Genomic DNA, 24,090 nt, shown 5'->3' with positions numbered 1-24,090 from the left:
TATTAATTTATTTTATCTATAAAGAATACTTAAGATGTCAAAGGCCGAGGAACGCCTATCACAATCGTCTTTTGTATGAATTCCTAATGATAAAATATTACTCCTAAACTAATAAAGCTGAGTTTTTTGTTTGAAGAATAATATAGAAGCTACTGTCATGAGAATTCGTAAATGTTTGATAGAAAAATAAGTATAAGGTACTGGATAAAATGAATAACTTTTGACTTTCCCGCTTAACAACAGAACGATCACGTTTTATCGATTGGTTATTTCTATTTGTGATACTTTGGGAATGCTTCCTAAATTTGATTTCAACAAAATAATATTGTTGTTTCTGGGCTTTCGGATCTGCTTTCGCTTTTCCTTATTGCTAACATCTTAATGTTTAAAGATATCCAACTGAGCTAACATGCGTACAAAACAATTTTACACAATTTTCTGACTGAATATATGCTATAGATTCCTTAAAAAGAATATCGAGGAAAGCAGGCATTAATGTTTATGTTAATTATCACTATCAAGTACACAATTACTTAGTTCATAATATATATTCAACTACATAATGATAATTCAATTCCAGCGACGCAATCCAATTTAGAACTTCCGTACAGAGAAACAGACCCAAACACAGCAACCAAATAGGACACCCCATATCAAGTGCGCATTGCCTTATTAAAAACTGTTAGCACAAAAGTGGCTCGAAATAATGCACAAAACAAATGCAATAGCAGTTTTGTTCCAAAAACGTTGGAGAACAGTGCATTTGGGTGCCATCCAGGACATTCATAGCAAACAATGTTTGGCATTAGCGGTTCATATTTTGATATTATAACCCGGTGGCATCTGTTTGGCAGCTGTATCGTGAATCGTGGCCCACTTTGACAAAACAGGTGTTTTTATGAGAACTGTTTGTAAAAATATGGTTGAAATAGTGATAGCAGTTTGATGTTGTAATGAGGGCGGTGTGTTTTGGTGATTACTGAGAAATAGTGTATATTGGATACATAGTACCTACATAGAAAATTAATTTTGCTTTATTACCTACGTAATGAATGTAAAGGTGACTCCTTCAGTCTCCTTCATTCTTTTCCATAAACAATCCATTAATCCTAGCTTCTCAAGAATTCAGTGATTTATATCGCCAAATCTACAATGCAGAATAAATGAATAACTTTAAACGTATTCTAGTGATTAAGCCTTAAAATATTTATACGATGTCTGTAGCTGGTACAAATTAAATACAAATTATTGCGAAAGCTATATTCGCCACGAAATCATCCCATTAGTGCTTAGGCGAACATCATAGTTCATTCTACGTAGTCATTTTATCCAACAATTATCTATAAATCATGCTTGCAAACACTACAACTTGTCCCCAAGATTTATTCTTCTAGCTCTCACATCTTTGAACTGAACACCGAAGGGATTTAATAACATAAATGCTGACACATTTTTCTCAATAATTTATGTGAATAAGCTCACACGCGACGAAGTCGGCCCGTAATTTATACCGATGTTCGCCAGCCGACAAACTTCGGGACAATAAAGCACTATGCAACGACATTAATTACAAGTTATCGTAAAACATGGAGTGCGCTGACACACTGCATGTTTCCAGCTAAGACACGGTGCTACACAGTGCTGAAACGTGACGAATTAGACACACTCTCTGTCAAAATTATGGACACATTTTTTATTGTGTTCGAAATAATATACTGTATTTGGGTTTTGTCATATTTTTACCAGTTTTGAAATATTTCTTTGTATGAAATACAGACTACAAACGGCGAAGTTCTACCAGACAAATGTGTTAGTCTCATATTAATTGAATTGAAAAATAAGTGCCGCACGTGTTTAAGTCGATTAGAGTCCATTTAAAATCCAATCAGAATCATATCAGGTTCCGACTCAAACTTGATAAAAACTTTTTGCTACAAATTATGGTTCAAAATAATTATTTAAAAAAGGAACGCTAAATTAACAGAGCTCTTAGCTCATAGGAAAACATTTACCCAGAGTACAGGGTGCTCAATAATAAATCCGCAATAGGTAGGTACATTTGCATGGTTGGGAGCGCAAAGAAGTCAGTATCGGTAATTATGAATAGTTACAGAACACGCTACAGAACTGAGTTATATTGCCTTATGGGAGCACGTAAATCTTTGATGTTGTTCTTCGTGTATAGGTACTTAGATGATTCACTGGGTTGTGTTAAGGGATATTAAGTCTTCTTGATACAATTGATTATGCGAGTAAATGTTTTGGATTCAAATAGGTATGGAAGTGTTAGCATTTGCGCTAAATGCAAGTTTAGTGAAGGAAAATGTGAATGCAAGAGACAAAAAAAATCCAAAGCATATTTATTAACATAAGCAATATTCCATAATACTAGCAATGTAATATCTTGTCATAATTAAGTGCAAATTATAGCTGCGCCTAGGTAACCTACTATGATTAATAGACTATTAACTATTAATTATAAAAAATAATAACAGTTAATTCCACTTTGAGAAGTCTGAAAAATTAAAAAAAAACTATTCTCGTATACACCTTTTTTAATAACTTGTCTTGTGGTCTGAGTGAATTGTATTCCTTTTCTGAGAAAATGAATATATCAAACCAGAAAATGTCTATGCTGTACCTATCCAAACTCCTTGCACCGTACACAAAACATAAAATACAGCTAATTTCAAACGCTGCACCTATGTGTCACCTCCTTTGATTAATAGACTATTAATCCCGGATTATACCGTGTTGTTTCGGTTTTAATGGTTGATTTACGTGGTTTATCTTAGGAAGTATATCAACACGGTTGTGTGAAAACGTGTGACTAACTCATTTTGTATGCTTTTCGGTATCTATTAGGTGTGTAATATTTTTGTTGGTGTATTTGAGCTTCCTTTTGACCGAAGAACGTAAATTTTGGTATGTAATTTTTTTTTATTTAATTGAGAATATGTCTATTTTTAATGCGTTGCCCGTGTAACTGGGTTGAGGAGGTCAGATGATACTCTCTTGCATTCAATTATATTGGAAACCAATTAAACTAAATCTTATTGGTTTATAAGGTTAGTGTAGTTACTGCTTAGGTTCTTTAATAATTTCTCAGATATTTTATTATACTTAGTGGCCCTAAATTTTGTTATGCATTTTGCATCTTTCAAAATGTCAATTCAAATCACAGTACATTAGCGACTGCACCCAATTTTGAAAACGAATTTGGCATTCACGAGTAACCACACTATGAATTATTACAGGCAATTAATTATGTTATTGAATCAAATCCATCAAATATTTGATTTCAATTATACAGATGAGGGCTAGTATTTATCACAGCATAATGCGGTAAGTATTATTGAAATTGTTAATTGGAATGTGCTGTCAATACTGAATAATGATATACTAAATAACAATGAATAAGATACCATAATCATTGAAAGTTCCGAGATAGAGATTTCTCACAATAAAATATACCTAATGGCTTGAACCGCAGTAGACAGTGTCGAAGAAGTGTTTAAGAAAAACTCACCTGTGCCTACTGATACAGCTGCTTTTAACTTTGACATTTCATTCAAGATAGGTTTACCTTCTTTCAATATTTCGCATAATTATATACACATACGCAAAAACCAAAGGAATTAAACCACGCAGGAATACACGTTAAACGGGGGCTATATTCAACAAAAACAAAAGACAGAGCACATCAAAATTATACGTTACTGTTAAATAAATGAAAATCTGATTGCACTCGCGGTGGCTTCGTGTAATTGAAAAAATGTCCCTTGAATTGTTCGCAACGGGTCTGAAACTCGTAATAAGATGGGATTATGTTCCCTGTTATTTTAGAGTAAGTTGTTTTCTTCGAAGGATAATTTCGAAGATTACTTTTTTAGACCCTGAGAGTACATTTTTATTTGCGAACCGAGGAATTATTGTAATGACTTGTAATGTGAAGTTGGATTTGCGAGTGATATTAACATGTTACTTTTTTCTTTTACTATTTTAGTCCATTAACGTTTTGTAGAAATCTTTATGATATGTAACTTGTAGATCGAGTTATCTGTAATGAATAATTTTAATACAGCTTTATTTTTGCTAATCGACTCATGTTTTATATATAACACAATTTCAAGTACCTACACAACTTAGACCGACATCAAAATTAGATAATTTTAGTAATATATACGGCACTTAAAATGTTAACAGAATCTGTTTTGCTAATAAGTTCGTAATAAATCTTCCAAAACTATGTATTTACATTAATTCTTGTTTAATATTGATGTTGTCAAGTTAATTGCTGTTTGAAACTTCAATGGTACTTCCCTTTAATCTTAAGGGCCTTTCAATATTTTCCAGTAAAATATTTCAAGCGTTTTCGGCCTAACTTAATAGATGGGAAAAGTTATTATTAATTATAATCTTGGAGTTTAGACGTTTGGTACAAATAATGTTTCCTCAAACGTTAATGTTTCTATTACAGCCTGAAATCAAGATAATAAAACAATTTTGCTGCTGGGAGATAACATTTTGAAATCAGAATATAAACCGTTGTTTTCTGTTTGTTATAAATAGAAAATGTTTGAGCTTAAAATGTATGGAACAACCCAGAGGTATTATATTTTCTACATTAAGGGATACTAATAATATGCCCTCTTTATAAAGGTTAATAGAGTCTTTATTTAGGTTCTGTTAACTTTAAGGCTTCTGCGAAAGAAGTTCCGATTCCGGGTAAGATTCTAAAAACAATGTATTTCTCAGTTGTAGCCGTAATACTGCCTTAACCACCTCATTCATTCATCTTCGCGACAGTGCACGAATTTTTAACCCGTAACCAGGATAATATAGAGAAAACACAACTACAACAACACTGATATCATTCAGAAACCGATAATTTTTGCCGCTAAAAAATATATTCAACGAAACAGAAAATAACAATTCCAAAGCCCAGAAATAACGTAAATACAAATATCGAAAACTCAACACCGACACGACACAATTCTACCAACAGACCAACTGCAATTGCAAATAACGATGCCCCAGATACAACAAGTGCATTCGACGACAGCAACCGTCTTCTATTGTCATCCAACTAGCAGCCATTTGCAACAATTAGTGATAGTCAAGCCAAGTTAACGAGCCAATTGTACGGAACGAGTACTAATAATGAATATTGTTGATCATCTAAATGTTTATCTGTCGGATCTAACGGCTTTAGATCGAGGGAGATAAAATTAGTTTTCGTTATTGTTTGTTGAGTTTCTATGTGCTTATGTGTCTTTGTCGTATAATGTGTTTTGTTATTACTTTTCTCTGTTATAGAAATTGGGACCCATTTCGTCGTTGTTGCAACACCTACGTAAATACATCCGCCGTTTTAAGATGTTGGGCTGCATCAAAAATATCAAGAGGCCTTGTTTGCAGTTCCAAGATTTTAGGCTACAATCTAGGTAAGTACATGTTTAATTTAACGAAGTACATGCGTGTATTTAAAAACCAGGTAACCAACTTTAAGGTTCGGTTTTGTCACAGCGGAACCGATAAGCATGAGAATTATCTCACGAATCAGGTTTCCTGATCGTTACGATAAAATTAGTTTTAATTAGTGTTAATTGGAGAGAGTTATAGTATATTGCCACAAAGCTGGTGTCAATATAAGTATTAATTTTGTCACTTTCATCTGTCAGATTTGATAAATATTGTGGAACTGAATGGTTAATGGATGAATTATTTACTTAATTGTGATTAATGTACGGAGTTCGTGGTTTGTGAAAGGTACTATGATAGATTTAAAAGTTAGAAGAATAGCCGATTGTGTGAGTTATCTTTTTGATAATTACTTTTTGTACTCGGTAATATTTTGTTGCTGTTTTATTGTTGTGTTCTTGACCAAGAAACTAAATATTTCTAAACTGATTGCTTCTTATAATTTTCTTGTAAGATTCCTTCAATCGCTTTCGAAGCGGATCAAATAATGATATTTTATTGGTAAGATTCCACGCACACTTGATAGTAGAAATAATAGTTTCTTCATTGTGTCCCAAATATTTACGTTTTTATCATAGCTTATATCAAATCATCAAATTGACCCAAAAGTAGTCCAAAATCATATTTTTAGTAACCCATGTTTATAACATAAATTCAACATGATTTTACTAGTTGGTGCAAAATATTAAACACACATGTCAGTAGTTCAGATTAATTCTCAGCATCTTCATCTCTATTTATAGCTTTATTAAGAACAGCAACAGTTTGATGACAATTAATTACAACCATTTTAATCGTTAACCTATTTTCGCTGAGACCAGTCAAGGAAGGGCGAAGAACCAATAATTATTTATTATTCTTCGTCAACTCAATTCAGATTGTGAAGTTTTCTTAACTTTTGAAAATGCAATTGTTCTCGTTTTTGCTTTGTTTATAAACTTATTTTATTGTGTTACCAAGTTATACTAGTGTGCAGTGGAGTAATTTTAGGTAGGATTATTTTTTTTACATCGAAATTGATCAATTTTTTTTACAAAAAACTTAATAAGAAAAATGCGTTTTAGAAAATTCTTGTATAATTTTATTGAAATATCTTCCTCGCACTTGCACCAATGACTTTCCATTTAACAACATTTAACGCCTTATCTAACATCCTTGTTAACACACTTAATTACTTAAACCTAACAACGTTGTTACGTTCAGCAGTCGATATGTCACTTTAAGTACCAGTATATTGTTTTATTTTATCTTGACCACCATTAAGGACTATTATTTGTTGTGTAAGACGTATAGTGTGCAAAGAAAACAATTTAATGGGAGTCGGTGGTCGGTCACTTAAGCGTAACCTGAGAGTTAAACTGATGGGTTGTGTGTATGTTGTAACTGTATATTGCCGACAGAAGCTCCAACCGTCCTACTGTTATTTGCTCAGCGTCTGCAAATAGGAACAAAAATTTTGTTTCACTGTAAATGGGTTTCTGTTTACGAGATTTGACTCTGGTTATATTAATTTTTGCCAAGTGTACATAGGAAAGATTATTGATTATTGTATTTTGCGGACGGTGAGGACGGCCGCATACACCGTTCTCACTTTTAGTATTCCATACATTTGTACCAATAATTTTAATACCTATGTAATAAAATTATTTATATTTGAGAAAGCAACCACCGTGAGGATTGTTAAAATTTAATATTTCCCATTGTAATGAAATTTGAGACTGATTATATCGCAGTCCAAAATACAAATTCAAATTAAAGAAAGTAATTTCTTTTCAGCCCTTGTACTCGATCAAAAACTATGTAATTTTCATACCGAATTCTCGAGGGACAAAAACTTTAATTAGATAAAATGCTTCTGCTGTTTGACACTAAATCAATTTGGTTCTCAAAAACCCGCGGCGCCTATTGCAATCTAATTTATTTTTCATTACGAAAACCGCTAAATTATATTATGGAAATAGGGTTGTGACAATTTAGAGTCCTTAATTCTATTTTGGAGACTAATGTTCCCAAATCAAGTTTGGATAATGTGGGCCATCAGACACGTGACTTCTCACATTACAGATAAGGAACCTCACATAAATTTAATATTCTATTAGATTCTCTAATCGTTAATCTGGCTGGCTTATAGACTATTATCTATGGAGGCATAAATTATTTAGCGTTAAATAAAGCGTCCTTTATAATAATTTTATGCTCATTCGGATAAGGTTATGTATTTTTATCGGTCGCTCGGAGGCTGGGGGTCAGAAATCACAACGGTATTGAATTATCATTTGAATATGATATATGGGGTGCTACTCAAATCCGGGGTGCAGACAATCGCTGTGAAATTGTTTTGGGGATTCGTTTGATTAGATAAAGTGAATTATTGCTTTGATGGAGAAGAAATCGAATGTTCGGTATGTTATCGCTGTTGTTTGTTCAAATATTCATTGAATGAATTATGTGTTTGTAGATTGATATTTATGTTCTAGAATTTAGTGCATTTTAAAAATTTATTTTCATGAAAGAAAAAGCAATTTTATACCAAAATGTGCCACGAACATTTTCAATTAAATTTAATAATTTATAAACCAAATAAGGTCAATATAAAGTCACTTAAAAATAAAATCAAACAAACGCACATTCTAAATTAATTTACCTCAATAAATTCCTCCAACACGTGCACTCCACAAGAATTTTAAAACTACATTTCTTTCAATCCTTAATAAGCATGAAATTACTTCTAATACGATCCGAGTCTATGAATAGATGCCCACGCCAAGTCGATCGGCGCCACATCACCTACATTCAACCGAATATATCTTTAAAAGCAAAGGACAATAAAACAACGGCAAAAACTGAACTTTCTCAATAAATTTTAAATTTAGTATATTAGGGAAACAGTGAGGCAACTTAAAAGCAATTTGTCTTTAAATAGCGCGCCGCGGTAGGCGGATAACAGCTGCGAAGTCTCCAAAACCAACAAACAATTAAAATATCCGACTAATGGAGTCAAAGGAATCTGGAATATGTTAATGAACATGTCGGCTTGTCCTCTATTAGTTCACACCGCAAAAGATTATGAAAAAAGGTGTCATTAATTAAAAAGTTCGACAGGCGTCAGTCGCGGCCATGATGGTTTAGCGTTCATTACCTATACGTCAAGTTGCGTTAATGAATATTATGAAGTTGAAGCTACAAAACATTTTAGCGTGGAGAGCTGCTTCACTTGTTTCAATACTTAGGCATGTTTTTCAAAGTAATACATGTTTAACCAAATAAAAAACGAGATCACAACCAAACAAGGATCTATAAAATCACCGATCCAAAATAACACAGCCATACAAAAATCATATCAGAAAAAAAACCCAGCAAATGACCCAAAAAACGTCCATAATCCAGCAAATTCACGCCACATAGCATTGCAACAATATCATTATACAATACATTTCCACAATACCATATCAGGCGGTTCGCCACGTGTTGATTTTGGAGCAAACGAGGGTCCTATAGACCCTCAACGACAATAATAGGAATATGCAAATAGCCAGAGATGATAAGCAAACAAAATTACGTTTGTAAACGTTGACAGACGAAATGTGAATGTTCATAAATCTGGCCTGGGTAAAGTAAACATAGAAAAGGGTTACCAGATTTTATAATTTTAAGCACTCGGGATTTGTAATGATTTAAGTTGTTTTAAGATTTGATTTATTAGGATGTAGGGTTAGGTTACTTTAATATTAATTGAGGGAGTTAATACCTATCTATGTCCGTTTCTTATTTATTACCGTTTCAGATGAATATATCCTCCGTTGTTTTCTTTATATTGAAAATTGTTTCTTTCTTACACGAGTTCCAATTTTTGACAATCAAGTATGATATATTTTAATTAGGTAACTAGCAATATAGCAATTAATTATTTTTGGTCAGTTATAATGTTCTGTGACCTTTCATTACGATACGACTACGATTACCGGTACGTAGTTTTTTATTCAGGTACACAATTACGGCTGTTAGCGCTCCAATTTAAAAATAATGTGTCGTTTAAAATTAAAAATTACATAGCTGGTGGAACATAAAATCCAGGACATTACGTTAATGCACGCAAACTGCAAGGAACGGATAATTTATTATAGGTTCGTTAATTTATTACACGCTCCTATCAAAATATTCGATAAATTCTTTTAACATTTTTTTTCAATGTTTACTATAAAATTATGTAATACGATAGTGTGAATAAAGTTTTTACGTATAATATTTTAGCCATAGTTATTTTTGTAATTAGACATTTTGTTCTAATAAAAGTATGAGCAATGTACCATAGTATTAAGACTGGCTATGGTATTCTTTAAGAAAACAATTTGGGTTTCCAACAAGCTAGGTATGTCGCTATCGGTACAAGAATTTCAAAGTCCGTCGCTTAATCATTGAAATCAATTGCAAATGATTTGCAATTGAGGCCAATTATTCGTCTACGCAGGTATAATTAAGCTACCTACGTAAAACGAGATAGGTTTTTGAACTCATCAAACTAATGCTTAAGTTGTGCGTCACAGCACTACTAAAGGATAAATACTTATGACTAGAAATAGCCGAACAAATATCTGACTTTAAAATCACATCAAAACACCAATTTATGAGCGAAAATATGACAATAAATATTTTTCGGACTTAATACCCGAAACAGGGGCATGCAAATAAGTACAGATACGTACAAATAACGTGTATGTTTGTGTCGTCCACGAGTTTAACGCAAATGTATCCGTAAGCCGTACGGAGAGCAGAATCTCTTAATTTACGCCCCAAAGGGATTTGCTAAAGCCAAACATTGTTCGCTAATTATAACGAGAAGCATGTGCTGCTCGTCCCACGAGGATCTTACCAACTTAACGAGTTGTTGTCCGTGTGTGAAATATTCGATTCGAATTTTAAAATATTTAAAATCCTTTGTTTTTATTTATAGAGCTTTTGTTTTTGTAGCTTTACTGCTACCATTGCTATTTTTGCTCGTACTTGCTCCGGTTGGATTTTTTTTATGAGCAAAAATTTATAGGTAGACTAAAAATCTTCGAATAGGGAAACTATTCTTTCACTTCATCTTCTAAGCCATATTATCGTCTGAATCAACAAATGAAATGGGTTCCTAAAATATTGATCAGTTCATTTCTCTCTCCACTGACTCATGAAACGATTTGAGTAAACAAGTAAACTTTCTAAATACTAACTTTTTTTTTCTTAGTGTATCTACCTATCTAATGTCTTACAAATAATTCTTTATCATCTCTCAAGATAAATTCAACTCTCAAGATTGAAACAGTTTTTTTTTCTATTTTCTTTGTGTCCCATTAAAGACATTTTTAGTTAATTGACTCATTTGATCTCATCTCTATCAACTAAGTTTCAGATTAACTTCCAGACTTTAAGCAAACGCTCTTACATTTTGTAAATAAAATCCCCTGCACAAATTCCAATCAAAGTAACATTATGCTGTGATAAAAATAAAAGCATCAAACTCTTGGGCCACATTAGCACGTGGCCGGATCACACCCCTCCGTCGCCTCAAAAATTCTATAACCACCTATCAGACTAACCCATCATACAACATGAATGTCGAACAACAACTGCAGAATACACGCGAAAATAAATCTTATTGTATGCAGATAAGGTGTTTGAGGTGTAGTTATGAAGTGCACATTTAAATTTGCTAATAGGGTGAGCTAATCTGTCAGCTGAGCCGCTGGAGATCGTTTAAAAGCAGTGCTCCCTTCCAGCTATTGTTTATTTAGGATGGCTATTCGCGGTGAAAGCCCCGTTTTTGAGGCGTACTCTAATGCGATTGTCCTTTAGCCACGAAGTGGCATGAAGAGCGAATGATATGCTGATAGCACCCAGAAGTGGTCATTGCGGTAATGACAGGGGCGATTGAGATATTAATCCGATAAAACGACAGAAAGGGTTTTATGCACAAGTAAAATTAAATGGGTATGTCCTATAGATGATTTTGTTTGGGATACACTTTGCATACGGTTTGAAGTTGCTAGAGAGTTAGCAAAGAGTAAATTGATAAGCTGCTTATCAGATTTTGCACCCCTTGTATATTAATTAGCTCACGTGAGGAATGTATTAAATATCACGATCTGTGGCATAATGAACGTTCATCGAAACTAAAGCCTATGTATTCGCAATAAACGGAGAATCTTTCTAACAGTGATTGCTTGTACTGACCCTTTTCACTTCTCAACAAAAAAGGAACAAAATGATGTTTATGAGTTTACAGAATTTCTATGGTTAGATCCGACAAAGTTTAGCATAAAGGTTCTCCTTTGTAGTGTTTAGAACTTTATCAATAAAACTCATCATTATAAACTATATAACAGTAATGTTATGTGGTAAGAAAACACACTTAAAATACCACCAGTGAAGTATAGCTCAGCATCTTATGCAACGTAAATCTATGCAAACAATTTTCGAGTGCCAGTATACGCGACAGCACGAACTAATTTCATTCGACCTTTAGTGGGTGTTAACATCTCCCAGCTATTAGTGAGAAGGCTTAGCACTAATTCGTATGGACGCTTATGCTAATACACAATCGTGGCTTATGCAAAAACAGGTTTCAAATAGGCTGACAGTTAATTAAGCGTTAAAATGTTTCAGCATATTTCGTTGCGTTATTAGAGCTTAGAAAGGACAAGCGTTATGCCCTTAGGACAGACCGCTACATGACGTGTTATTCTGAAAAAAATTTTTGATTTTATATTGCAAAAATATTTCTATAATATAAATAACTAGCTCCAAGATAATTCTTCAAAAGTCCGGGATAAAAACTATCCTATGTTCTTTCTCAAGGTCAACTCTATCTCTGCACCAAATTTTATTAAAATCAATTCAGTGGTTTAGACGTGAAAGCGTAACAAACAGACAGACAGAGTACTTTCGCATTTATAATATTAGTAGGGATACATTTAATTGCGGAATAAAAAAGAAAGAATACTATTTTTGATAAACAACAGTAGGTATCTTTACTTACGACTTTATAAAAACGTCATAGTCGAGCGGTCAGAAACAAAAACATAACGGTACCCAATTACAATTATTATGAAACATGTGTTGAAAACTATTCTAACATGTGGTAAACTTTAAGGTGGAGACAGCGAGTCACATTTCTATTTCATTGGGAACACGATAGCAACATTATACTATTATTAATATTTCTATGAAGACTTGCACGCGAGGTCTGCAGATGATACGACATGTGTTGGTACATTCTAAGAAAAATTCTATGACATAATAATTGAAGTCTTTTCATTTTGATCTTTGGCTTGCTAAAACAAAAGCCGACTGGACTTTGAGATCCATTCCATATTTTTTCTGTCATGATTCGAAATTCAAACGGCCATTTAAGAATAAAACTTAATTATCGAACAGCCAATTTGAAATGACTGGCCACTAGCCATATGAAAAGCTCACCTATTCGGCGTGCCTTATCTTTGACAATAGAATACCTGCTGTAATCCAGAACTTGGCAAGAGATGCGATTCTATTGAATTACATCCGTTCGAACGACAATACCGATGTGATATGACTTCGAAATCATTCTCATATAGGATTGTATGTACAACGCGAAACATACATACATATTGAAAAGTGTTATAAAAATAAATGAATTTCGCCAAATATGGATGGAATTGAAAAGGAGACGAAATCTATTACGTAGGGGAGAGCGGGGCTGAAAGTGCCGGGGGTAAATTGTGCCGACGCGAATATCTCAAAAACAGAAAGAGATAGATATACGATCGTATTGTGTCGCGTAAGGCCTAACAGTCGCGCACACGCGGCTGCCATTTTAGTTGCGTCAGCGACGCGGACCGAGTCGTACTGCATGTGAGGTTCCTCCAGCGCCACGTAAGTAAATATTTTCGTTTCAATACTTTTTGGTCTCAAGCTAGCATTTTTCGTGCTTTTAATATGTGAGTTTTTGTAAAATGTTTGTTATTTATCCTAGTTTGTTATGCAGTGTAATTTTAATGCTTTGTGTACAGTGATTTTTATATGTGAGACAAAATATCACACTATCATAAACGGGGTAAAATGTGCCGTTCATGTGGGGCTGCTTGTGCCGCGGCACAACCAACCCCTAACCAACCTATATTGTTTCAGTATTGTTTATATTTACGCGAGCAATTATGAAAGAAAGAAAATATGCAGTTTCCAGCCTCCTCAATCAGTTGATGCAGCAGTTTTCTCACCAGAGCTAATAAGACCACTGCCTAAAGCACCTCCCCGACTAATTGGACATATTAAAGCACGTAAAAGAAAGACAGCTGTTCTTACGGAAACTCCAGAGAAAAATGCTTTAGCAGAAGAACAGGCTAGTAAAAAGAAGAAAAAAGAAAGCGAAACTAAAAAGAAGGTTAAGGGAAAAGGGACGGGAAAATGCAAGAGATAGGGTAAACAAACAAAAAAGCCGACTAAAAACCCCGCTAAGAGAAGAGTATTGCAAGATGACGAACAAGAATGGTTCTGTATCATTTGTTGTGATGCCTATTCTAACTCTGCCCCTGGAGAACAATGGATTGAATGCAGAGATTGTAAGAATTGGGCCCATTTGCAATGTATTGAAGATGAAGAAAACCAAGCATTTGTATGTCCTAATTGTTATTCTGATCAATCACCTGGAGAGTAACTAGTTTTCTATTTCTTAAAAAGACTCGAGACTGATTAAAAAGTTAATAATTTTGGAACATATTAATAATTGATCTCATTCGCATAAAAATAAGTACAAACTATTGATTACAAATACGTTTTTATGTTTGAATAATTACATAAGAAGCTTCCTTGTTTTTTTTTTATTATAATACTTAGTATTATACAATTAAACTTTAAAAACTGTTGATTTATATTAAAAAATATAACGAATAAATATATTATTATAAAACTGATGTGTTTTAATTTCCTAATTAATTTTCATTCATATAAAACTCCCAGCATTATCAACGGCACAACCGACCTCAGCTACGGCACAACTTGCCCCAGATTGGGGTTGGTAGTGCCTTGCCGCCTCCGTATAAAAAAATCGCATTTTCTTAAAAACTATTAAAAATGTGCAAAATCTGAAGTTAAATTCGTAAAATAGATTAAATTTGGCTTAGGATGAACCACTACTTTCAGGCATAGTACTTGTTTTGTCCGAATCTTAAAAGGATTTGTCAAAATCGGCACTTTCAGCCCCGCTCTCCCCTACCATTTCGCATGAATATTATTTTAGTCCCGGGTCAAATTCAGTGGAAGTCGGCCAATCACGGGGCGGTCCGTAAGAGCGGACAAAAGCACAATTAAGTACAGCAGGGACCTATAACAAAAGGCCGGAGAGCGTACAATTTGTTGCAGCCCATCTTTATCTGGCCCACTATTGACCCTTTACCCTAATTCATAGAGTGTTCAACCCTCTTTATGTCGTCCTAGCAAAATCGAACCCCATACAGAATAATTGGCATACTGCAGTTGCGTATAAAACTCTGTGTGGTGATATTTTAGACTGTGGCAGGGTACGTACGCGACAACGGCAGCCGGCAAAAATTTATTATTATTCTTCGATGTGAACAAAACATGTGGTCTGAGTTTGCGTATTATCACGCTTTAGCGACATTTCGAGAGTGATTCGCGTATCTTTATTCCGTGGGGTCCCCCTTGCTAATGATACGTCGTTAGTTTCAGCGCACGTGTAGTGGCGGACTTAATTTTGTTAAGTTTCATTTATATTCAAATTACTCCTTTTACTAATACCCCTCCTGAAGTAAATATTACTTGAGGCATATAGTAGAAAGCTAGACTTCAGTTGTAGTGGTATCGATTTTGCGTAGGTGATAATATAGGATAGTCATCATGTCTCTGCATGTATGACTCAACTAATGATTTGACTAATACTAATGCATAGAAATGACTAAACAACAATTACCTATGAACCATATGAATACCTCAAAAGAGTAAAAGCACCTGGGTAATCTACATTTTATGTACACGTATAACATACGACGGTACTCACTACACACCGAAACGCAACGTTATTTCAACAGTTTTTTTTTCTAAAAAGCGAGCCATCCGTACTGTCACCGTAGCGTTTCACTCCGCACCTTTGCATTCGTTCCATCGCCACTCATTCCGCGTCAACGCATGCACTAATTAGCTGACACCCGACACCATCGCTGGAAACACGTTTCTAGCTCCCATAGGAAACTTTGGACGCAGAGGGAACAAACCAGGTGTGAAATTGAGTCACTCTCTCTTTTATTTTTACATTCTTGGTACGTAGAATCTACGTCGGCAAACTAAATGTAAGGTATAAAGTTAATAAGCAATTCCTGTACAGTGTACCGATATTATTAAAAGATATCAAACATTATTTTAATTAAAACATCTTCTGCGAACAATTTTCTTTCTTATCTCAGTTGCTATAATGAATTCCAATGAAAAAAATACAAAGGAAAAAGTGACAACAAAGAGAAAAACTGCGACTACTTTTATCGGTTCTAATTAGAGAAACTTGAGTAGCATACAAATTAATAAAAGTTTAAACATTACCAACAAAAGGCCGTGGAGTTTCCCAGTGCGGAATAGAATAGGACAGAACACAAAGCATCGCTCGTTATAGTGTCGCAATCGCAAACTTGGCCCTTTTGTCGGGTTCAGTTCGGTTCCACCGAATGTACTAATTAGTCCCCGACTTATTTGCTGAGTGCAATAGAAAGTTCTCGAACGGGGCCGGTTGACCTGCGGTGGTAGACGGCGTGTTGAATCGTTCACCTTGCCACTGTCTGGAGTTCGGACTGTGGTTTTCCTTTGTTTTGCTTCCTATGGCATGTTTAGTTACTTGTGCTTGACAACTTACTCGTATACCCTCTTTAGAAAGGGCAGGGAAGATAGCTTTATGGGGAAATGTAGTCGTTTGTTGGGTGAAATTGGCATCTTATCCTACAGTACTTAGGTACTTATCGTAATTGTTTTTGATTTCCGTGAATGTATCGATTAAAGACTATAAGTAGGAGTATTAGTGGTCATTAATTTTTTATTGAAATGTCCGGTATTCAAAAGTTTACCTAATAACCGGCGCTATCTTCAAATTGGCCTCAATTAGTTTTCACCATCTGATGATGATTCATATGATGAAAGCATTGCCTTGTTTCCTGCATACCGTAATGCACTTTTGGTGGTATCAGTCCACAACAATTTTGAGTTCGTTTTTCACATAATAGGGTAAACCGAGGTATAACTGGCCACTTTCAATTATTAGCCACTATTCACTTTGACTGCATAAATTAAGAACTATTCTCATAGAACGCCATCTATTATTTATTTTTAGTATTACCTACTCAACTAGCTTTCATTATAGTGACAGTTTTTTCCTCTATGAACACTAGCGCCAAAAATATCGGTCATTTTGTGACAGCACGCGTACGAGTTCCGACGTGAACGGTAAATCCTTAATTTTTTTTTAAGGTAATGATTGAATTTAAAAGTGAATTTTGTAATACTTCGTGTAGTAAACGTGAGTTGATTGTGTTTGTGGTATTGTATAGATGGTAAACGATCGTTTTGTAAAGTTTTATTCTGTCAGTATCTATAATAAAGCGAGATTAGTTGGGTGGCCAGTTATTGATTTTCATTTTTGTGTATTTTCATTTATTGGCCACTCATGCCAGTTACTGAATTATACGCTAATGTCCGAATTTTACGAAAAAATAAACATATTTAGAATGAGTATAAGGCACACTATCGTGTAAAAAAAATCCAGATAAAAATATACATGTTTATCAGTAACTGGCATGGGTGGCCAATTACTGAAAGTTGTATGGCCAGTTACTGACGGATTTCTTTTTGTTGGACAGATTTTCTGAAATGTCTTTAAAAAAATGCCAATACTCTAAAGAGGCAATAGAAAATGCTATCAAATTTATTGAAAACAATGAAGGTATCCAATCCAAATAAAACAATTTCTGTTGTCTCAAATATACCTTTCTCGGAATACCTGAAACAAAATCATCATCCTCCTGCCCTTATCCCAATTTTATTTGGGGTCGGCGCAGCATGTTTTCTCCTTCCATACTCTTCTATCTAGAAAGAAAGAAAGAAAGAAAGAAAGAAAGAAAACTTATTTATTGACACAAACCATACATACACATAGAAAAAACAAAATAAAAGGACAAAAGGTTGCGTCAAATAGGTCCAGTTCAGCATTATGCCAGACAGCTAGTGTCTGACGCTGGTTTTCAACTGGACCTATGCGGAGTTGCGGATGTCCATCGGTATGAACTGATTTATGCTCTATAGAAAAAAAAATAATAAAACTACTAAACTATGTACTATTTAAAAAACAAAAAAAAAGAAACGTAAGTCATAATCAGAAGGATTAGTCACAAAAATTAAATAAAAATAAAAAGTGGAGGTAAACGTAAATAAATTCATACCGTGACTAATCGCAATCCTGAGGAAGCATCGCTCAGTGACGATTTTATTTCACACAGATGAAATGTTACAGTGTGCACACATTCAAAGAGCCGTAACTGGTTGCAACATCTGTTATCATTGCTCAGCGTGCCACCGTTCATTGCCGACATATAGTAATGAAGAACACAAACAAGCAATTATAAATTGTGAAATTGTGCAAAATCATAAAACAGTTTTTTTGTTCGTTGCCAGCAGTCCACATTGGGTGAGTATATTTATAGTTAGTTATATTTATTACCTACTACTTTTTCCTACATACAATTTGTTTTATTAGATATTAATTTTACATTTTAGGTACCTACCCTACGTTCTTGAGAGAAAAAAACGTGTATTTGGTAATAAAAGCATTCAGGCGAAGGTACATAAGACGTTTGCAAGTGCAAAGTTCACTTCCCTGTACAAAAAATGATCACCGTGCACCACGTACACGCCGTAGGGTGCACCTATTGCCAGAAGGCCATACCCACAAGGTACGTATCGCTGCTATACGCATAAAGCACATGTGCTGCAATTTGCAATATTGTGACGGGTATTTGTTACTTTCAGGCCTCCAGACATGGCGCACCCATAACGCATCATGGCCGGTGACCCAAGAGAGACCAGGAATACTCAATTTAAGCTGTGAGAATACACTACACACATTACATACACATTAGCCTCACGCATTGTCATAAAACTACAATAGTATACTAAGTGGGCGATATAAATAAGATTTATATCCATTTCTTATTGATATAATTTAAAATTTAGATAACACTGGTCAACAAATTATAATTTTTTTTTTGGTGCAAAGGTGAAATATACAATTTCTTGTAGGATATTAGATACGTAATCGAAGTCCAGAACATAAAGTTGCACTAGCACGCAGGGATTTAGAGATATACCCCTCCTAAAGTACCAAAAACGCGTTTTTTTATGAAATTTGATGTCATTTTTTGGGGACAGCAGAATTTTATAGGAATTTCTAACTAAAGCATCATATAGTACTACTTTCCCCGCATTAACCCCATTTTAATTTATATTTTTGCGAGTTTTATTTCCCGATATATACCATTTTATAACTAAAGTGGAGTTTTTTCATACTAACAGGCCAAATGAAATATAGGGAAGATCGAACTATCGTAGCTGTATACATATTTCATGAAAATTTAAACTCTTAACGTTGGAAATAAAAATGAATTTCAATCGGGAAGAGTGGTACTATATAATGCTATAGATAGAAACAAAAAAAACTATTTTGCTGTACTTCAAAAAAATCGTCAAATATCGTTAAAATCGCGTTTTTGGTACTTTAGGAGGGGTATATCTCTAAATCCCTACGTGCTAGTGCAACTCTATGTTCTGGACTTCGATTACGTATCTAATATCCTACAAGAAATTGTATATTTCACCTTTGCACCAAAAATGCTGTTGACCTGTGTAATAGAAATATTTGCCTTCGTCATATCGAGCTTCCGCTGCGCATCTACCATGTACTGCCGTAAACGTCTCTTAAAACTATCGACTGTGTTCATAACTCTAATAGGTGGTGGAATATTGTTCCACACTTTCGCTGCTGCATATCGGAAACTCCCTCTAAACGCCGTGGTTCTATGTGGCTGGATGCAAAGTTGTTTCGAGCATTGTCTTCTAGCGCATGTGCGGCTGTCATTAATCCAATTCAGCTTGCCATATAAGTAAGCTGGCTGTTGGTATTTAATGACTCCAAAGAGAAGACATGCTAAATGCAGCTTACGTCTTGACTTCATTTTTAGCATGGCGTTTTTGTTGAGGAATGGCGTGACGTGACCTCGTCGGGGAATCGAGTAACAGAAACGCGCACATCTGCCGTCATCTCACAAGTAACATTCTTTCTTACCATATCTACTTTCACACAATCCATCCATCGTTTCTTTGGTCTTCCTCTTCCACTATATCCGTCCACATTCATACTCATCATCTTCCTCACAACATGATTCTCATTCCTCCGCATCACATGCCCATTCCATGACAGCCGGTTTCCACGCAGTTTTTCTGATACCGGCGCTACTTTCAAACTTCCTCTTATATACTCATTCCTCACTCTATCCATTCGCGTAACACCACACATCCCTCTTAACATTCTCATCTCTGCCGCATGCAATTGTCTTGCATTCGTCGCTTTTGTGGGCCAGCACTCTGATCCATACAAGACAGCAGGTCTGACCATACTCTTGTAAATTTTCCCCTACCTGAAACAAAATACCTGAATACCTGAAACAAAAGTTGCCCGATTTTCCCAAACGACAACGAAAGCGCCAAATTGAGTGAAACATCAGTACGTTGACAAGATAAGAGAAAAACAATTTAAAAAGCAAGAAGAAGATGCCGCAAAAGAAGAAAGGAAGAGATTACGAGAAGAGAAAAAAAGTCAAGAAGAGAATGATGTACCAAATAAAAAACCAAAGAATAAAACAAAAAAGACTGCTACTAACAAAATTATGAATAGTCAAGATGAGTCTAAGAAACTGTTAGAAAATAAGAAAAACCGATGTGTCACTTGTTCTGACTATTGTTTGAATCTAATAACAAGAAGGGCGATCCTATGTAGGCTCTGTAACAAACAGTTTCATGAGAATATCATTATCTCACAGGATTCATATTCCTGAGGCTGAATGTGATTCTTTTTTGTGCCATTATTGTTACAAAGAGAGAGATTACTCTACATCTGATGATGCTGATGATGATGATGATGTAATTTATTTATTTAAACACGTCAATAACTACAAATGACAAGTTCCTCGTTACCATACTATGATTTAAGTGCAAACGAACTGTGGTATACTGATCTCATGAAATTAAGCTAAGTTGTAGTTTTTTTGTTACGAATTAAGAACCACCTTGTTAGAATTTGTTTTATTATGTTTTTTAAGTTTTTAATTTCTAATATAGTTGCTTTATTCTATATATTTTAATTGATTTTAAATATTATTTTTGCATGGCCAGTTATTGGTATTATGGTGGCTAATATCTAATTTTAAATGGCCAGTTACTACTAAAAAATGCTACTTTTTCATTCTATTAAAATATGACTACATAATTCTATGTTGTTTCATTTTTTACTCACTCATAACGATAAATGGATACTTGCTTTAACTAAAGTTGATACAAGAATATTAATTTCTTGACACATTTCGCCATGGCACTTAAACGAACAACTCGCTGTCCTTAAGTGGCCAGTTACTGGTGAGTTTACCCTATTTCTCCAAGTAATATTAGTTACATCGAAGCGTATTTAATGAGGGTTTATCGAAGTAATTTTCTATAATTGAAGTTAACCTACTTGACATAAGTCCAGCTACGAATGCATAAAATAGCAACAACTAATCATAAGTCCAAGTATAGATCGATATCACTTAAAAATAAATCCAGCTTTTCCTTGCAAATTGGTATACTTTCTTTACAAGTTGCACGGGGCTATTATAGCTTACTGATAGTCTATAGATTATAGTTTGAAGATCGATGCAGCGTAAAATTGTCAGCACTTTGCATACATTACGCGTTTCCCACGATGTAATGTGAAAAATGAGTTCTATGACGCAGCGTTATATTGATAGGTTTAGAATATTGATAGAATCGTGTCAATGGAATGAGGAATTTAATGGGTGGTGATTAATATTTATTATCGCATTATAAATAGTATTAACGCCCCATTCAACGTATTTTTTCTTTTTCATGTACCATTAGTACATGCTAACGCAGTCGCGTGCTTTTTATTTTTCTTAACTTTCATTATAAATTCATCATGCATCTTGTTACGAATTACTTTGACAAAAGTCATTAAAAATGTACGGACTAATGACCTATTCCTTCCAGCCTTAAACCCGCGAAAATTATAACCAGCCATAGAGAAAACGCCGCCGAAAAAAAAAGAAACTCTGCATTAAGGTCTGCAATTACGAGGTTTTATTACACACTCATGGACACCACGACGTGGGATATTTGGCTGCAGACTTCGTTAAGAACGGTCTAACCACAGCCTGCCGTTTATTTCTCATTAAAAATAACGGCCACTCAACTCTCTGTGTTTAGTTTACGTTTAGGTACTTTTAGTACAGAAGTCTGGGTCTAACTTTCGGTTTTTAAGACTGGAACGTTGTTGTAAAAAGTCTAGACGACTTGCAGTTCGTTTGGTTTTTAAAGTGGTATTTTTTATGATTTTCTTTTGGTTCGTATTTGACTTAAGCTAATAGTTTGTGTAGCTGGTACTTATCGTATGAGTGTTTTATGATATTAGTTGAGGTACGATCTTAGTTGCTGAAAAAGCGTCAATTATTTGAACAGACTTCTTTATAATTCGGACTCAGAACTACAAAATTATAAAAGTGGACTGATGGTTTTATTACTGTTTAGATTCAGAAGAGTCTAATACGGAAATACAGGTTCTCTATTTTACTACGTAAAGACTCCCTTAGGACACGTATTGCGAACAACAATTTCAGGAAATAGGAATAAAAATAATACATCTTATTCTAATAAATACGTACCTTCGCCAAAACAGCCTTCTTTCCTCATTAAACTTAACCGCAAACACTAAAAAGCCTAACTCCATTTAAACATAAACGCGTAGGTAATAAAAAAAGCCTGAAAACCGTACCTTTAGCACATAATGTCTAGTAACATTGTAGCAACGGGCCGGTCACAGTTCAGGCGTAGTTCCTAATTAGAGGTCGTCCTACGCAGTGTCGCTGGTTTGCAGTTTTCAATGGAAAACTTTTAGTTGCAATCCAGTTTATCTATAGCGTGGTCTGGTGCTCTATTTTGGAGTATACCCACGGGTTGGTGACGAGAATTTTTTTTACGATATTTTCAGTTTAGGGGTTCACTCGTTTTAGTGAAAAAAAAATCTATGTATGTAAATATAAACTTCAGATAATTAGAAAAAATATTTGATATGCCACTGAATAAATAATGGCAGAAAAAAGAAACATATTCTTTTCTGCTCATCAAATATGTATTTTGTACTAGTATTTTATATTTTACTTTAGATTTGACCTGACGATTATTTTTCAGTTTTTCAAATAAGTTTTCGTAGAAATGAGCCTGCTTATTTTCTAATGGAATTAAATGTTTGATTGTTTCTGACATATTATTAAAATTATCCCAAACATTTCAAAAACTAATTCACAAATTACAAAAACATACTGTTTATTATTTAAATGTTTATAATTGAATGCTTGTGTGTGTCCGTTGTGAAAACGTGTTGGAAAAGCCTTTTTCAATTCATAATTCAATTTGATCGCGGTTAGTGTTAAAAGTTTTTCCATTAGAAAATTCTCAGCCGTGGTTCGGAGTCTGTTTACGTTGATACGGGTAATTTAAACGATATGCAAAATATCATGTGTTGATACGGGTAATTTAAAGGAATATGCAAAATATCATGTAAGAGAAATTACTGGAGCAATTAATAGTGCATTAATGAAGCTGATAGTCGTTTGAATAAACGTTCTTAAGTAGTATTTAATTGACGATTGAGGCACGCAACAATTGTGAATGTAGGTTAACTCCTGGTTTGCTTAATTGATATAATGCTTTCTGTGTACAGAATATTTAAGTGATAGTAATTAATGAAGGAAAGATGATGTAACGAAAGGAGTTGGTACCTTTGGCTGATTTTTAATACTATAGCTGTTTTTCGTGGTATCACTCGCGTCCCATGAAACTGATAAAATATATGTATAATGTCAACCGTTCTCATCTGATATTCATTATCAAATAGTGTATCCTCTCCACTTAGAAACATTGATTATAATAAAAGGAACATGATCTCAATATACCTACATAATCAACTTAAAATACTACTTGCGCCATATTAAATAGAAAAATAGTTTCTATATCAACCAATTGGATTACACGATGGAACTCTATTTCCCCTTGACAAATGTCAAAACAGTTTGCATTCCAATTCAATTATTGTCTACTAGCTGTTGCCCGCGACTTCGTCTGCGTGGGCAATTTGGAATTGTCAAAATACTACTTATGCCGTAGCGTAGGTGTATTCTTTTACATAACAATATAATTAGGATTACCACTTAGCAGCAGCACGGGTTGATCAATCAAGGTGGTGTCGACGATGTGTGACTATTTATCTAAACA

General features: G+C 34.4%; 1 protein-coding gene and 1 long non-coding RNA gene across 2 annotated transcripts in view; one reads left to right on the top strand and one right to left on the bottom strand.

Moving 5' to 3' along the window:
* LOC110378459 (5'-3' exonuclease PLD3) overlaps positions 1-24,090 on the bottom strand; it is a 570,622-nt gene that overhangs the window by 278,947 nt on the left and 267,585 nt on the right. The gene's annotated exons all lie outside the window — the stretch shown is intronic.
* On the top strand, positions 17,594-18,713 carry LOC126054300 (uncharacterized). Its single transcript, XR_010276653.1, has 3 exons — positions 17,594-18,181; positions 18,271-18,446; positions 18,523-18,713. It is a non-coding gene; the product is annotated as an uncharacterized LOC126054300 (long non-coding RNA).

Source organism: Helicoverpa armigera, chromosome 7 (genome assembly GCF_030705265.1).
Source record: "Helicoverpa armigera isolate CAAS_96S chromosome 7, ASM3070526v1, whole genome shotgun sequence".
In the NCBI taxonomy this organism is placed as follows: domain Eukaryota; kingdom Metazoa; phylum Arthropoda; class Insecta; order Lepidoptera; family Noctuidae; genus Helicoverpa; species Helicoverpa armigera.
The sequence above is the reverse complement of the archived record's forward strand: the minus strand, read 5'-3'. Positions and strand labels throughout refer to the sequence as shown.